The 17,673-nt window shown below is 44.7% G+C and overlaps 1 protein-coding gene and 1 long non-coding RNA gene across 2 annotated transcripts in view; one reads left to right on the forward strand and one right to left on the reverse strand.

The window, feature by feature from the left end:
- Window positions 1–17,673, forward strand: part of nr6a1a (nuclear receptor subfamily 6, group A, member 1a) — a 78,445-nt gene that overhangs the window by 18,018 nt on the left and 42,754 nt on the right. The window lies entirely within an intron of this gene.
- On the reverse strand, window positions 3,051–16,846 carry LOC125012228. The gene is made up of 2 exons (XR_007113250.1): window positions 15,918–16,846; window positions 3,051–5,831 (listed from the first exon to the last, which is right to left on the reverse strand). It is a non-coding gene; the product is annotated as an uncharacterized LOC125012228 (long non-coding RNA).

The raw sequence follows: 17,673 nt of genomic DNA on the forward strand, positions 1-17,673 counted from the left end.
AAGATGCCTCGGTGCATGCACTGGGCAAGGGTGATGCTGAGGTCAAGGGGGGCTGAAGCAGGGCTCCTCTGGCTTGTAAATGCTCTGACAGGGGTGGGAATTCAGAGACCCCCATTCAGTGACCAAAAAACCCAGGTCAGGGGCCAAATAGCTGAGTTAGCAACAGCTGTTTTCAACATAGCCATGTACATCAAGTCCTAATATCCCTTAAACTCAGATTTCTCAGTCGTGGAGTCACGTTTATTTGTGTCACCTGAACCCTACATTGAAACTCTTCTCTCTGAACTTGCATCACCGTCCTCATGAAGCTGCAGATGGTCATTTATTGGGGATTGATTTGTGGTTCACAGGGTTATAAACCTATGAGAGTGTGTGGTGTCTTGGGCACAGATGTAGCTCTTCGGGGGTCCATTAAAAGCCCGAGCTACACACTTCATCACTAACGCATCCATTACCATTAATTATTCCTCTGTCTTCCTCATCTCTTGGATGTAAAATGATTACTTTCTGGTCTAACATTTTATTCTGATCTCTTGAAATCATGTCTTCATGTCTTTCACATTAAACTCATGTTTTGCTCCTTCCTCCGGTCACCTCCAGGCTGACCCAGCTCTTTCGACTATTTCTGACTCCTCCTCCCTCCCTACAATGACCAAGGGCTGCAGCGGGGTTATCAGTGTTCTTTGGTGACATTCTCTGTTCCGTGGTTAATCATTACCAGCTGAGGACGGGACTTTCTCTTCTCAACTTTGCCCCTGAGGTCTCTGACTGACTAGATCACTATGTGTTGTTTCTAATTTAGTCGAGTAAACCTTTACTATTTTCCTGCTTTTAGAAACGGACGTTAAGTAATGTTAAGTATAGATTTTGTTGCGCTCCCTTTACTAGATGATCAGTGGGACTTATAGTACCCTGTTAAAACCACTGTTGATTTGTAGAAAGGTGTTTTCTTGCTTGAGTTTTGCTTCCTTTAGTTGCATCTGTCATTTATCGACTTAAATCCACCTCATGAGAACATCCAGGCCTCCTGCAGCACTGCACAGCACAGACCATAAGGGGGCAGCAGATCCATGTCAGACCTCCATGTCATGTATGCTCCCACGTGCCACCTGGACCCAGTGAACTCAACACCCATATGGAACTACTTGGCTGTAGCCCAGCACATGCCTTTCTTTTGTCCTCACATAACTGGACTAACTTCTTGTGCCTGTGTCCAAAAGTCATTCAAGATCACCAGGTTTTCATTTTCCTACGTGCTACATAGCTGAGCAGTCAAACACTTGACGCTGCTTCAGATCGCCTTTGTTCTTTTCGTGGCGCGTTTCCCACCTTTAAAGTGAATTTCAGTGATGGCCTGAGGGCAGCGTTTGACTGAAGCGAATGTATAGATGAGGGGATGAAAAATCAAGAGACAAAAGGCGACCAGTAGCCATTTTCTTTCACTTGATTTTCTTTTTCCTCTCCTCCCATGGGTGCGCCAGCCTTTTGCACTCCCAACATGGCGTGAGTGCCGCAGACTGTTTTAGGGGCTGCTGCTGCTGCTGCCTCTGCTGACCTCTGTGCTTTCTTATCATTTTAGCCTTTAATAATTCATGATTAGCCTAGATTTGATTCACCGTCTCTTTTTCTCTCGCTTGATGCAACTTGCGTTGGCGTTAGACTTGGGGTCAGCCCGCGGAGTGTTTCCAGGTCAGGGAGAAGTGGGTCACGCTGTTCTCAGTGTCAGTGCCTATAACTTCACAGTGTGTGATGACAAAACCCAACTCCACAGGGATAAACAAGCAGACTTTTGTGTGGCCCTAATATATGTAGCAAACAGCATCCATTCACTGCATCCAGGCCTCTGTAGATATCCTGCTTTACTCAACGCTACACCGCTGACACTACATTTACACATTCTCTTGTAGATTAATCCCCGCCTTTCAAGTCAATATTGTATCACAATTTCTAGAGAGCTTTCAAATAAAGCTGCAGGAGCTTCATTTCATAGCAGGCTAGGTTGTTTGAAGGTGGCTCAAAACACTCGGTAAGAGGATTTATTTAAAAGGGAGGATACAATTTAAATATACGCCATGAAATATTGGTGTCTATTTTAGTCCCCAGCTGTTCTGTGCAAAAGTGTGCACTTTTGTAATAATGAATTTCTGAAATTTACCAAAGAAAATATTGAAATAGTTATTTATACACACATTTCACTCCGGCTTGCCTGTATGCGTCTGTAACGGTGGAGAAATTGCGTTTGCTCCTTTTTAATAGCAGTTGAGAGACTAGAAGTGACCCGGGCTGCTACTCATTGTTCCCTTCGACACTTTTCCACTGTAAATAAATTAAAGAAGCACACGTTTGGTCTGGGTGGAAGACGTCAGTGTGTTTGAAATTTCCCAGCATGTTAACGTAACCTTACAGGGCAATTACAGCGAGATTATTCCCATATGCCTATATCTCCTCCAATTACATACTGAAACAAGGTTACGAGGCTGATTAACTTTCCAAGAACTGCGGGCACAGATTGTTTCACTTTTAAAAAGTATACATGCTTGAGATGTTTGGTTTGGATTAAAGCAGAGTCGAGTGTGTACCTCTGTTTCTCCTCACTGCTAGATTTTAGTTACAGTATATTTAGATGACTGTCCTGTAATTAGAAAATCCCCATTCAGACCCCTCTGCAGCCATGTCTGTCTTTAGAAATGCCCTTGACAAGGTTTCCGCTGGCCTTGGGAGTTCTTGTTGGTTAGGGGTTCTCAAAATAGCAAAAGGACAGCAGCTGACAAGATTTTCTAGCTTGTTTCACAATTTTGTCACCATATAGGATTTTTAAAACGGGAGCGCACGGAACATTGACTAACAGGAACCACGTTGAGGGCTGCACATAGTAATGGAAAGTCAGAGGAAAAAAGTTGTGAAATTTAACATCTGGATCATTGTGGGAAGCCTGCTTTAGGCAACATGCTGAGCCCCCTACCTGCTTTGTTGGTTCTGACTGCCAGCTAACACGCCTACACCGAGGCTACGACAGAACACAAAATGAAATGAATGCCCATAATACCAGGTTCAATCCTCAGTTACTGCACAGGGGCAGCATTTAATAAATTCACACAAAAATAATAATAAAAATACAACCCAAAAACAACAAAGAAAAATTATTTACTTTCAGTAAATTATGTCATTGTTTCACAAATTATGAAAGGTAATTCAAATTACACTCTTCAGTGCCTGTCCAATATGAATTTGTCTTCCAGCTTTTTAGGCTTTTTATGGACAACTTACATGACATGTGAAGGTCTCCTTTACATCACAGTGATGCACATTACATATTGAGCATATATTAAAAATTCTCAGTTTGAAACCTGTTGCAAGCATATAGGTTAAAAAAAAACAAACAAAAAAAAACAAAGTCAAAGATGTCATTGAATGTCTCATCATATTCATCCCTTTTTATTTATTTATTTATTTATTTTTATCACAGTTTCTGGCAATTTACCACTGTTTCATAATTCATCAGAACACTATCATTTTGACGATGTCTGTACCAAAGCAAAGAGTTATCTTACCAGCACCAGCATTGAACATTTTCAAACATCACCCAGCTTCTTACACGAGTGCTGTCAGTTTCCCTAAGTCTTAAGAATACCACAGTCTTGATGAATTTTACATGCATTTTTCTTTTCACCGCTGTTGTTGATTTTCATCCAGAGTGGAAAACAGTGTGCGGAGGCAAGATTAACAAACTCATCACAGCAAGCCCGTTTGAAGTCAGACAGTATATGTTATTGCTTTGTGGCAGCTCGGTGCAGACGTTTCAGGTCAATCTGCACCGACAGCTGTGTGACCACAATGCAGAAAATGACTGTTATTAAAAATTCAAACAAAAACAGACATTCACTGTGGTTGATGGCTGCACGCACACTATAAATGAGGTGTAACTGGTCATTGTATGGAAGGTGGAATATTCTCCCACATAAACGGTATGCTTTTCTTTGGTGTAGATCAGAACATAAAGACGGTGCAGTTTTCACACTACCAGATACTTATATGTGAATATAACCTTATATTTAGAGTGTATGGGATGCCATAAACTGAAGCATTTGAAAGGCTCAGTTGCATTTTGTTTACTGTTGTGATGTGGGAATGTAGTACTCCAAAAAGCTTAAAGGTTTAATTTAGCCAATTTATAAACAAAATAATACTTTCTAATTTGCCCATACTGGGGTCTAGTGGGATGAGAATGGCTTTTTATTCATTCCGTTTAGAGATACCAGCCTCTGAAATTTCTGCCTCCACCTAATACATTCGAGTTAAATGGACTCATGCAACCACAGACCTCATCCTTGTAACTCTTGATGATCCACCACACTGCAGTTTGTACCTTCTACTGAAAGAATAGTCTGTTAGCAGAGCGCTCCTTGAATTTTCTCCGTCTTTATTTCTGGGGAGATTTATTTATTTTTTTTAAATATCTGAATATTTCACAAGTGTAAAATGCTTTTCATTAGCAGCATGTTGAAATTCACAGAGACAAAATACCTCAAAATGTGTACGGATGACAGTGAATATGTAGAAAGAAAATACATATTTTTTCCACGTAGGCACAACCATAACACACATGATGATACGATGTCCAGTGATTTCAGTAAACCCCATACTATAGATGTGTTTGTGTTGCGTTCTTAGGTCAGCCTGTAGAGTTGTGTCAAAATGTACCTTTATTTCCACATGCAGCATCAGGTCTTTGTGAGCACATCAGCTGCCTGTCCTCAGCTTATCAGTTACTGGGGTGTTTGAACCGCAGTCTGCATTCATTGATCAGTGAGTTATTCTTGTGTAAACCCACCGACAGCAATGAATGTTTATTGCAGCCTTAAGACTGAACACCTCCTGCGTCGTGGCTGAGCTGGTGCCCGATGAGATGCTGCAGTATCCCGTCGACCGACCGTCACGGGTTTGAGTCCAGGTGCGGATTGTGGTTGTGCGTCGGATTTTGAATAAATTCAGAACTGCACCGCAAACACTGTAGACGGCTTCCAGAAGATGTGCTGTGGTGCCTAAGGGCACAGTCAACGGTCGATGGTTTTGGTCAGAGCTCAAACTCACCGACAGCGTTGAATGTTCCCCACGGTCACCGGGAATGTGTTTCTTTTGACTGATGGCACCAATTAAACTCATCAGAGAAAAAACAATCAACCTAGGCAACAGAGAAAAAAAGAAAAAGGAAAGGCAAGCTATTGGGTTTATTTTTGTTCATCTTCAGGCTCTCGTTGTCGCTGCAGTTTGACTCAGAAGAATGGAAAATCACAGGAACACTTGCCTGTCCCTCTCTCGCTGGTTTCTACCCAGACCACATATATTTTAAATGTCTGCAGTTCGAATCAAATAAGATATTTTGGTTTTGCAAGTCTGCCATGATGTCAGACTTGCCAGTGTTTTATAATGTCCACCTCAGCTGTCAGCAGGTGGTTACAACAGTGGAAAATAGTCAGTTTGTAAGGCTAATCATCACTAAGAAAGACAAGCTAGATAGAGTTGCGAGCCGTGCGTATTACAATCCCTCGTGTGTCAATCTGTGTGTGCTCCTGTGTGTCTCTTGGCCTGCATGGAGCAGTTTCATGCCAAGCTGTGTTACCACCCATGTCTGCTTGGAGGCTCGGGTGACGTTGACGAGAAGCCAGCAGGAGCGAGCTAGAAGAGGTGGTGATGCAAAGGTTTGGGTTTCCTTAAATAGCCCCGCAGACGCGGTGAGCGGCATCGTGGTTGTCATCATCCGCACCTTCTGCAAGACTACTAAGAAAAATCTCATGTGTCTCCGTCGAGCCTACGCTTCCCTCACCTGCAGCCTGCAGCAAGAAGAACAAAAAGGGCGTAAAAAAAATTAGAAAAGGAGTGAATAAAAATAACAAAGGACAGTGTCAGTCAGGCTCGTGGAAGGAGGCGAATTGGTACAAGTGTGATCAGAGGACGCCGCTGTGCCCCACAGCTTAAACTGGTGCACCGCAGTGTCGAGCTAGTTAGAGATTACTGCTCCCTTTACCCTGTGCTGAACCTCAGCTACTGCTCTGGGAGTGCGCCTTCCTGTGTTCGCCTCTTTGAGGTTGGAAAATCGTGCAGTCATGTTTTATTAATGCTCCCTCTGTCTGTCTGCTCCCTTTTTTTGTCTTTCTCTCCCCCATTTGCCTGCTTCCTTCAACACCGAAGACGAGATTTGGAACACTGTATTTTGCGTGCTCTGCATCCTCTTTTCATGTCGAATTGAGACATTTTATGTAGGTTGGGGTTTTGATTTGAAACGGTACCGAAACCTGTTAGGGAGGTAGTGAGTATATGATGCAACTCATTGTAGAGAGATTTGTTGCAGTTCTGCGGGATTTGTGATTCCCGTTTGAAAAATCTGCAGATCCAATTCTCCCATTTTCCATCAGATTTTTCCGAGTGTTCTGAACACACTGCAGGCTCTCAGAAAGGAGCCACACTCTGCTGCTTTCTGCATAATGAATGATCACTTCAGGAAGAGAGTGGCACATTTCATTCTCTCCCACTTTGACATAGTTCACTGGCCGTGGAGGAGACGTTTTTATAACCACAGTGTAATATTAAAACATTTCTCAATTTCCTGTGTTCGGTGAATTATTTTCACCAGTGTTCCCACCTCATGCTGTTCAAACAAAAAGCCCAAAACTCTGAAGATGAATCCAGGTTGAAAATAATTTTCACCTTGAATTTAGATAACCAGCATGGTGTTGGGAAAGGCTCTTGAATTAAATTGATGAATAATTCTTAAACTCTTAAACGTCTTCTTTTTTTTTGTGGCACATTGGCATTCCCACTTCAGTGCACAAGTCAGGTATCGTTCTCATTTTCTCAGTTTTTCTTATCTCAACGAGGCTCCCACTAGCTAGCAGTTGGGATAAATTCTCCCACGTTTTCTTAATTTCCCTCTGTGTTTTCACTCACAGACAAGGTGGGAAGTAATAGTTTTTTCAGTCCCCCTGGCTCAGACTACAATGGCTTCCCTCCTTGGCACTTATACTGTTTTGGCTGCTCGCCTGAGATACACAGAGGCTTTTTTCATTCTTAAATATCTTTCTCCTTCCACAGTCTTTTTTTTTCATCTGACTTGACTTCCGTTCCCCCTGAAATTGGGAGAACTTATGGTAAACGGATGTTAACTTGCTACATTCACACTGACTTATTCATCAGTTTGAGGCGCGGCTGTACTTCCGCCTCAGTTTTTTTTTTTCTTTTTTTCCTTTGGATAATACCACAGCTGGCGGGGTCTCTACAAACTTTGCATAACTGACAAACTTGCAAAAGTCTAGCATGTAAAAATAGCGGGGCAAACATGAGAGCCTGACAGGGCCAGAGTGAAGAGTGCAACATTGTGACTGAACCGGTGTGAACCCTGCGTCGTCAGCACATTCCAGGGGTTGGACAATGAGAAGCACACTGTGTACTCGCTGTCGTGTTGCTTGCATAGCTGGCTGGTCTGCAGCCACGACTCCGCTGCCTGAAACATGGCCAATCCAGCACAGATGCACAAATTCTGCAAAATGAGCTTAAATTTTTAGTCACAGGGTTTAGTGCGTCTTTATTTGAAAAGGTGAATTTAAGGTTAGGAATTAGATAAGGGCCCGCTTTTTAGTCATATCTTGTGTGCCGAGTTATCGGTGTAACCCTGCTTTTGTGATTTATTTCCTCCGGTAAAATAAAGCTTGTGAAAACGTTCAAGGACCTTAACGCTGAAAACTGAAGTTGTGGTTTGTGTGGGAATATTTTCTCAGACTTACAAGCCCTGGGGAATGGAGTTTCTCCACGGGGAAGAGGAACTCGTACTGCTTCTCTTTGTTAGAGTTGAGGTTAGTCAGAGGAGTCTCATAAAGTCTGAGCTAGCTAGAAACCAAACTGTTAACTGTTGAGTCAGTATGCGATCTGGGAGTCCCTGGTCTGGAAGGTGAATGGATTCACCCATTCAAGTCATCCCAAAACTCCACACCCTGACATTCCACTGCGCCTCCTACAGTTTCCGATCATGCTCCAACCGGTTTCAGGGTACAGTTGATTTCTTTTACTTTTTATTGCGTACTGTAGGAATGCGTAGGATTGGTTCCCGTCAATGTACACCCAAAACTTGCTTAACAACTTGTCCATTTTCTGTGACCGTACAAATGTTATGCACATAACATGACTGACCACAGTTAACCTGACACTCCCAGCATAGCTCAGATGCCTGGTCCAAAATACTTAGCCTGGGAGGCTGCCAGCATATGCACTCACACACTTTCCCATCTCATCATGGCCCTTGACAATTATTATTATTATACAATCCGCCGGCACTGTGAGACATCTCGTAATGGAAGCGCATGAGGAGATTAAATCGCTAAAATCAGTGGCGTCATGAGTGATCCTCTTCGCGGGCAAACTCAATCAAATTCAGCAAATATGCCTTAATTGCTGTGTCAGTTGCAAAATAGGCTTTAAGTCAGATTGGACATTTTAATATCTGCTCAAATTAAGAAGTTTATAATGAGATTTAGGGGTGCAGCGGGGTCGCTCAGTATCATATTTAACTGTCGTGCTGCTGCGTTTGGTGTCATACATTTGTAAAGTGGAACAGTTTAAATGTGAATGTCAATAAATTAGGGTGAGATAAACAGTGCTACAAGACCAATAATTGGCTTGTCAGTAACCGTAATATTTGCCACATACAGTGTGTTAAGTCAGGCTTGCCTACATATCTAGAACGCACCGATACCCTTCTTCATAGTTTCTTTCACATACCAAACCCTGATGCTGTCCCGTGTGTTTATAAATGAATACGCTGTATTAGGTCTTAATTCTTAGCACTGGCGATAATGATTGTTCACAGAAATTCAAAGAGGAAAATTACAAGTAATCATTTTTCTGACCTATTTTGCAGTAGAGTCTGAAAGTAATTGTGGTGAGATAAATGAAGAGGACATGAGACAAAGGTTGTGGTATCGCGTGTGCTGAATTCACCCTCATCATTATCTTTTAAAACAATACAAAATGTTGGCACAAAACACAGCTCTCACTTTCGATTTTCAAAATCCTTCCTGATGACGAAACTTAAGAATGTTACAGGGTACTTCGCTGAAGCATAGCTCGACAGGCCTCGCCGTATTTCTCAGAACCTTTTGAGGTTCAAAAGCTATTTGGGACCATTTAAAAGCCGTACTGACTGAAACTGCAGTGGCCAGCCCGTCCATGCTGCAGCGTAGGGACTCCTTCAGGCGGAGTGCCAAGCCTTTCCAGAAACACCCTGCTTCCACGTGCCATGGATCATCATGCCAAGGCTCCAGGGATTTCATTTGCAACCTTAACCGCGGCCGAGCCAGCGCCTATCTCAGCTGCCAGCTCCTTCCTCAGAACTAACCCGTGGCTCTGTCTTGACGGTGACATGCTGTTTTCTCTAATATACCGCCCTCACTCCTTATGACTTACCTTTATCCCCCTCCTCTCATTAGTTCCTCCTCGCAGACGCAAGTATTCTCGGCCTTTCCGGCTCTGATTGACGTGCTTGTCTGCCTGCTCTGTTTTTCTCCCTTTTCTCTCTTTCCTGTGCACCTTTGAACCCCGCGTTGATGCACTTGATCACATCCCGTCAGTCTGGCTGTAGTTGACTTATCCACTCCCGCAGCATGCCTGAGAGAAGTGCACTGTATGTCACCCTCCTCTCTCTTCTCCAAAGCTTTGTCGGCTCATTTCAGTCTTGAGCTGATGAATATGTATCCCGGGCTCTTTTCGCAGCAGTTTTGAGGATCTCTAACAAAGCGGGATGAGGGAGCCCTTTGTGGTTGTCTTCTGGATTTAACCATGACATTTCTCTGGAGCCCGCTGCTACTTTTTATCTTTAACAGACTTTATCCCCAGGTCAGACTCGCGGGCCCTTTCCAGCTCAAGGCTCACACCCACAATCCGAGCTGCATCAACCGTATTTTGTTATTTGGGAACGCATAGTGTTTGACCCGTAGGGCCTTAATTGAGTCATTACAGCGGTGCCGAAATATCTCGTCGAACACAAACAAAGACATAAATGTATCCTCAAGGAAGCCCGAACAAAAGGGTTATACAACGCTCACTTATGGAACGTAATCCATGTGTTTAATCCGTCGAGTCGCCGCAGTGCGGTGGTGGTGGGATCGTCGACAAGCGCGGGGATCAGCGCTTTCTTCATCTCACCAGCACTCGAACTCGCTGCAATCCCGGACTGCAGCGGTAAACAACGAGGAGCCGAGAACCGGGCCATCACTATCACCATCTTAAAACATCCTACCCGCCACGCAGAAGAGCCGCACACTGAGAGATTTAAAAATGGCACTGAGCAGGGGAGCAGAGGACTGAGAATCACAGGCGGCAATTCTGATTTCGTATTTCTGTTATCAGTGGGAGCCAGCAGGGTGAGCCAGCATGGGAATGACCTGGATACTGATCGACCCGTATTCTGCCAAGATACTGCCTGGGCCACCTTACGGCCAAGTCGATTGAAGTCCAGTTGCTCATGTTCTTATTAAAACTATAACTAAGCAGATGGAGGAGGAGTGTGATTGGGCTGTTGGATGACGCAGAGTACTTTATTTCAGTCAGAGGTGCACCCACAAAAATAATTTTGTGTCAATAAAACTGAAATGCGTAATAGATAATGGGAGATACACTAAATGCAAAATTGGAATTGTGGAATCGCTTACTTTTGCCCTTGGTGTCCTGTGTGATTAACCCTAGTAGCTTCCCACACCACGCTGTCCTCCATTTTTAGCTTCAGTTAAAACCAGAATCGGTTACGCTGCCATTGTTAGCGCCATCCTACACCTGCTAGACTAAACAAGGCTGTTATCCTCCTCTGTTTTGTCTACAGTGCCATTTTATTCCCATAAAGCAACGATAGCTGCCTTTTTTTTTCTTTTTTGGTAAACATTACAAAGAATTGTCCCAGTAGGGGAGCATGTCGCTGCATCGTACCAGCAGGGACACTGTGTCCTTAATGCGCGTCACCGTGCTTTGTGCTCTGTTGACCTGATCAGCTCCGCCTAAGCCAAAGTTAAGCTCATCTTTTTGTCCTACTGTATTTATGAAAGACGCCCGGCCGCTCAGTCCGCTGTGGATGAGACACGCAGAGCGTGTGTGTTATAATTTTAGAGATGCGCGAGTCTCTGCGGCAGATGAACACTGCGGTACGAGGCGTTGAATATTGCGGCGGTGTGAATTGGCTGATCCTCTGCATAGCAGTTTGACGACTGTGCGGCAGAGTTGTTGAGGCCAGTGCTTTGGAGAGTTGCTCAAAGACTTAACCCTCCTCCCAGGCACCTTCCCCCTCTCTAGCAGAGGAAAATCTCTGCTGAATTCATGTCTCCTTTCAGATTTCTAAGAGGCGTTAAACCTTTCTGGATTAAAGAAGGTAATCTGACAGGCAGAAGATTGTATTAGCCGGAGTGTTGGCAGAGCTTTTAATTTCTCCTCTCTTTTCATTCCCCCCTCTCAGCCTGCGTCTCCTGCTGACCTGCTAGATGGTATTATTGTGTTTTTCTTTTGAATTACAGCAAAAACATCCACATCTTCCCCGGTATTCACGCTCTTCTCTCCCTCTCACATGCTCTCTATCCCACTCCTCCCGTATCTCTGCTTCCTACCTCTCTCTCGGGCTCTTCCAGCAGTGACAGCATACTTGTGTGAACCCATGATTTATCATTTGCTAATCCGTGCTGATTATGGAGCTTTCCACACGGCCCTTATCTGTTGCTGAGCCCGCTTTTCACTCCATAGCTGCCAATTATCTTTCAGGCAGCCTGCAAACAGACCTGTCTCTGTCAGCCAGCTGCAGAACTGCCACTGAGGCCTCTTACTCTTTATATACACAAGTATGCATCCGCAGACGTACCAGTGACAGGCTGACTGGGTGCGTGTATTTTTGGTCCAAGTACTTGTTGAAATGTCAGATTGAGAGATCAAATTCAGTATTGACAATGTTCTGCACTTTCACCTCGAGCTTAACTCCCATTCAGCGTCACCTGCAGAGGGCAGGGACGTGTGAATCGGTAGTTAAAGATGAGAGCCGGGAGCTGTCACTGAAAAGTGGCCTTCATCTTGTGCACTTAAAGTGCTTGACAAACTGAGGCCAGTCAAAGCCTTTCTTCACTTAGATAAACAACAAGATGAAATTAAAATGCTGCTCGGTAGTTTGTAATCTGAGTAAGTGTCTTGGATATTAATGCAGGATACTGAAATGAATTTAGTTGCATAGTTGCTTTTACTTATTTGACTTGACACGCGGAAGCTTATGTATTAGTATTTTGGCATCAAGGTCAGCATTTTGCTAGCGTGCCCAGTCTGCGATGCCTCGCAGTGACTCATCCAACACTTCCTGTAGCCAAGCAGTGGGACGGCCAAGGTTGGCGTATGGCAGCGTGAGGTTACAGGGAGCGAGGGCTCGCCCGTGGGGAGGGTATGCAGATCGCGGTGCGCTCAGCTGATGTGGCGTCCAATTGTCAGCATAATGGGAAGTGACGTGCACATCAGAGCAATGTGGGTCAGAGCGCCAGACGACCAGCCCGCGGCCTGTATCTGCTCCGCCTGTCTAATCTGCTGTAGCCCGACCAGGCGAGACTCTCTAATCGACCCTGATATTCACTGAACACACATTACCATCTCCCCTCATGCTCTGGAACGCAAACACACACGCAGCAGTTCCCTACCGGAGACATGTAAGAGATTCAAATGTAGTGGGTGTTGAAGGAATGCAATTGTCTGGTAAGACGCAGAATCCTAATTAATAGTGAAGGAGGTAGGTAGGTGGGGAATAACCTCATATAAAAGAGTCAAACACGCTTGCCTGAGTGAAACATGGCTTCAGGCCCCGGCAGCGATCTTTAATGTACAAACTGGCAGCCCAATTCCTATTTTTTCTTAACCGAGACAAATTTGAATTTACTGCAAGCGTAAGCCCATTCATGTTTCACCATTCCCTTTATCTTCCCATCTCTGCTCCTCTTTCTTTTATGTAACAACCGCCATATTTACACTATTCCATGCGGTTTTTGAGATATTTATGTGGAGCGCTAAATATAAATCCCGAGGTCGGCGGTTCCTCTGCGGTGCGATACGGGCTGAGCTGTGATTTTTCACTGGGTGAAAATGGGTCGGATGGACATGGAGCTTAATAGGATTCCCATGACATGGTCCGAGGCTGGCGTCTGAAGAGAGGAAGAGGAAGGGAAAGGCTGGGGAGGAGGGGGAGGCACGGAGCGATGGTAAAGGGGGAAACAGGACAGACTTTTGCGAGTGTTTGCTTAGCACCTGTGTACGGACTTAACAACTCCATCGTAGCCAGAGGGAAGTGACACATGGGGGCCTTGAAGTGTTTTGACATTTTCTGCTCAAACAGGTTTTTTTACGGCTGGGGGAAGAGGCCCAGAGGAGTTCAGCCTGTGCGAATCTGCCTCTGCCTCATCAAAGGCAGTAATTTCCTGTTCATTTCAGACCCCCATCCCCCAACCCAGAGCTCTTGTCTGCTAATCCCACCCCTGCAAACTGCTCCCACTCCCCTACCCCCACCCCACCGCGGGCCCCCCTGCTGGTGTCCTGCCCGCCTGTACTTCAGCTTGCTACACTCCGGGGCTGGGGACTGGGAGGCTATACGCTTTGTGTCAGCAGGCTCGCGGCTGAGCGCTAACAAATCCTCATTGTCCCGCGCGGGAGTGGTGACAGAAGAGGAGGAGGGGGGCATCGCTGTCTGGTTTCTATTCAAATCCAGGTACACACACACAGGCCTGGGAGGGAACAAGGGGTGCAGAGGGGCTTACACCGCTCCAAGCCTGGGACCAAAGTCCGTCCAGACCTCAGTTCACGCCAGGCTGAGGTGCGGGGGTCACAGGAGGTGCTTACACAACAACTGCCGCCTTCTCTGAACGGACCATCCCATCAACAAGTGATTCCGGACTTCATGAAAGCACCAACACGTCTAAAGAGGCTCTGTCGCCATTTTAGGAATAAAATAAATCAAAATTCCCAAGTTCACCTCCGCAGGGACCACGTGTTATCATTGTGTCAACAAAGGACTTTGGCTACCTGTAAACATTATCGGTCGGTTACCAAGTGTGTGAGCTCCCTAATTTTGTAAGAACGCCGCTTTCTTTCCTCATTTGGAGACAGAACACTTCTGTATTAACAGCTGCATGTAGGCTGAAGTCCATAGTTCAACAGCCAGCGTTACAGTGACGGCCTCACTGAAAGGCTCTGTTGATTGCAGTTGTGGAGTGTATGACTTTAGTTGCCAGCCACTGCCGGTGGTGAGGGCTGAGATGTGTATCTGTGAAACAAGACTCTACATGTACAGGCATTTCGTGGAATGACTTGTACTTTGCTTTCATCCTGAAAACCTCAGATGCTCAGATGCGCTGCCTGTACACACAAACACTTTTTTTTTTTATAGTAACGTTTTCCAGACTGTAGCCTGGAGTTTTTTTTTTTTTTTCTTCTTCTTCCATAAAGCAATGACACTTGTTTTTCACTTCCTACAGCAGCTGTTTAGGGCTTGAGAAAACTACTTTTACTAATCATCACTAAGCAGTCACATATCTGCCCAGACTTATTTACGCGTGTGTTGTTTGTCCGTCCTGGTGTTAAGCCTGTGTGATGCCCGTCACTGTGTGTGTGTGTGTGTGCGTGTGTGTTTTTTTCTGAAGCAGCAGCCGTTGTGTACATCTGTGATCCGACGGGATGTTTTTGTCAGTTGTTGCTACTCCCTCACGCACGCAGCTTTTTGCAGTGGATTAAGAGCTTTGGGCAAAAGCAGACCGGGACAAAAAAAAAAAAATATTGGGACGGCCAGAATTTCCTGTCACTAAATACATTCCAAACTCAACGACCCCCACGCAAAGCCAGCAGAGAAAACCAACAAAAAAGGGAATAGAGAAAAACAACCTCTGTGAAAATTACAGTTTCTCCTATTCTTCCTCTTTTGTCGCTGTCTATATTTAACCGCCTCCTACGTTTACACTTCCTTTGCTGCATTTTCTTCCCTTCACCTTAGTCGCCCATGTTAAGTTGTCTTACATTTGATTTTGATTTCCATGAAAAGGCCCTGGACGAAAATTCTACGGAAGCCACCCCTGAAAGATTTTCACAGTGATGCAAGGGAAATTATTTTTAGCCCATTCAACCGATGCCTCCGCTGCCTGATTTTAGCCCTGCAAAGCATGCTGGGGTTTTTCAAAGTGGGAGAGTTGCAAGGTGAGCACTTTTAGAGGCGGTCATGAAGTGAAGCATGGTCACCCCCTAACCCTAAACGCAACTCTAACCCTCACCCTAATACTAAAGGCGGGGTGCCCCCCCCCCTCCCTCCTGGTGGAGTGGAGCAGCAGCTGGCTGACCTGTCCCTCCGCTGCAGCCTCTAATGGCTGACCTGCCCTGTCTGGACGGCCCTGCTCGCTTTTGTCTACTGTCTGGCTCAGTTCCTCTCCAGTCAAACATCGCTACTGGTTACCGCAGTCCGCATTCCCACAGAGCAAGCTTTAGAAAAAATAACACACTTACTTACGCAGACAGACACACACATGCGCGAGCACACACACTTTTCACACTTGGCACACTTTGTCCGGCGCACACAATCTCTCTGTGTCCTCTCGCACATACATCCTTTTCAAAACTCTCCCACCCACACAGAGTCTCTGTCTGGTTTCACACACAGTTTTAGACAAACTGTACCCAGCACAAATCCTCACGCGCTCGTCATCACCAAATAAAGATGCAAAATTGAGAATTACAAACTATTTTTTTTTTTTTTAACGTTTGTTGGAATAGTATTTTTTTTTCCAATGAAAAACAGTTTTAAGAATAAGAATAAGTTTAAAAGTGGGTAATCAATGAAGCTGGAAATGAAAAGCCAGAGAAGGACGAGCATCTCAAATACTTACCTAAATCGTGGCCAGAAGTTCAGCCTTCTGAAACTGTGGTGACTGGATGGCAGGAAAAAAAAAAAAAAAAAATCAAACACGACAGCGAAAAAGCTTCCATATTCGTGTAGACAGGCTAAAAAGTTGCTGCTGAAATGGGTTGAACGGGTTCCTCTCTGTCTGCCTGTCTCTCTCTGTCTCTTTCTCAGACACACACGCGGATACACACTTCTGACACACAGTTTTTGGAGTCTGATCTCCCTGCCTCCAGTGGGAACTCGGCCAGTAGTTTGCAAATACAAGTGCCTTACTAATCTCTTTCTCTTTCTCTCCCTCTCTCGCCCTTCCTACCTCCCGTTCCTTCCGTGCTTCTAGATAAATAAACAAGCACACGCATTCCCACATCCATGACCCCCCCCTTCTCTCACCGCCAGCACCATCACACACACACACACACACATGCACACACAAGAAGCCTGGCTACAACGCAAGTTATTGAACTGCTCCACATTTTCTTGCATGCACTATATATGAGGCAGTTGATGGACAGCGGCACCTAGTCATGTGTGGAGTGAGGGATGCCGTGATTGGCTGAATTCCTGGGAGCCGAGGGGGGGCAGGGGCTGCTGTGATTGGCCCGAGCTCAGACCATTGAAAGCAGAAGGCTTCTCTATTGAATGGCTGCAGCTTTGGGGTGGAGTTTGAATGACACTACTCGGGAGGGGAAAAAAAAACAACATCCTGAGAGTTTTTGTGCTTTCATTGGAGCGTTAACTGCTGTGGTTGGACCGTGTGGAGGTGTGTGTATCTATATATACTCACATATATATATATATTCATGTACTTCATTTGAGAAGCCAAAACAGAGACTTCTGTGTAAAGAAAATAAATGATTTAAATAGTTTCTAGCAACAAATATTGTATTGATCATTTCAGATTTGTAATGAATCCATCGTGAATTTTGTATCATTCAATAAATCGTCAGCTGTCAAGGGAGATACCAGCCTCTCACTGGTTCCAATGAACCTGAGAACTGGCTGCTTTTATCGTCATAAATTACAGTTTCTGCGAGTTGAATTATTATTTTTTTCAGTTTTCAGGTATTTTTTTTCAAACCAATAAATGAATTGATTAATCCGAAATATGACTGGCAAATTGACTGATTGGCAACGGTGAGAGAAGTCATTAGTTCACTAATGTAGGAAGCTTATCTACAACTCGCTGAGGATAATGAATTATTTCCACTCTCTTTAGTTCATTTCACAAAAATGGGATATTTGTTTCAATTATATAAGAGTCTGAAAAAAAAAAAAAAACTTGAAAGGAGGTCATGGCGCGGGATATTAATGAGCCTCGATAAACCAACGTCTCCCTCAGATCAGCGTATTCTCACCAGCCTGACTCAAGCTTGCGGTGGTGTGCAACGTTATTCTGTAGCAGCATCGTAGAGGTGGAGTGGACAGTCGTGTGTGGTGACCCTGCGCTCTGGTGCGGCACTTATGAAATTGGAGGCTGCAGACTTATCAACATGTTTGTCCTGCTGCCTTCTAATGGCTGCAGGGATTTCATGAGCTGAGGAAGCATTTCATGCACTATAAAGCATCCGTTCTCAACAGACAGACTAAGAATCGCACTTATTCATTTGTAGATGAATTCACACCTCTTTAAGGGTGTTGCTGCTTTGAACATGAGATTCAAATGCTGAGCTACATTTCAAGAACCATTCCGTTATTTGTGTGCCCTCGTATCTGGTTTCTTGATAGAATCGTCAGAAAGC

Source organism: Mugil cephalus, chromosome 8 (assembly GCF_022458985.1).
Source record: "Mugil cephalus isolate CIBA_MC_2020 chromosome 8, CIBA_Mcephalus_1.1, whole genome shotgun sequence".
In the NCBI taxonomy this organism is placed as follows: domain Eukaryota; kingdom Metazoa; phylum Chordata; class Actinopteri; order Mugiliformes; family Mugilidae; genus Mugil; species Mugil cephalus.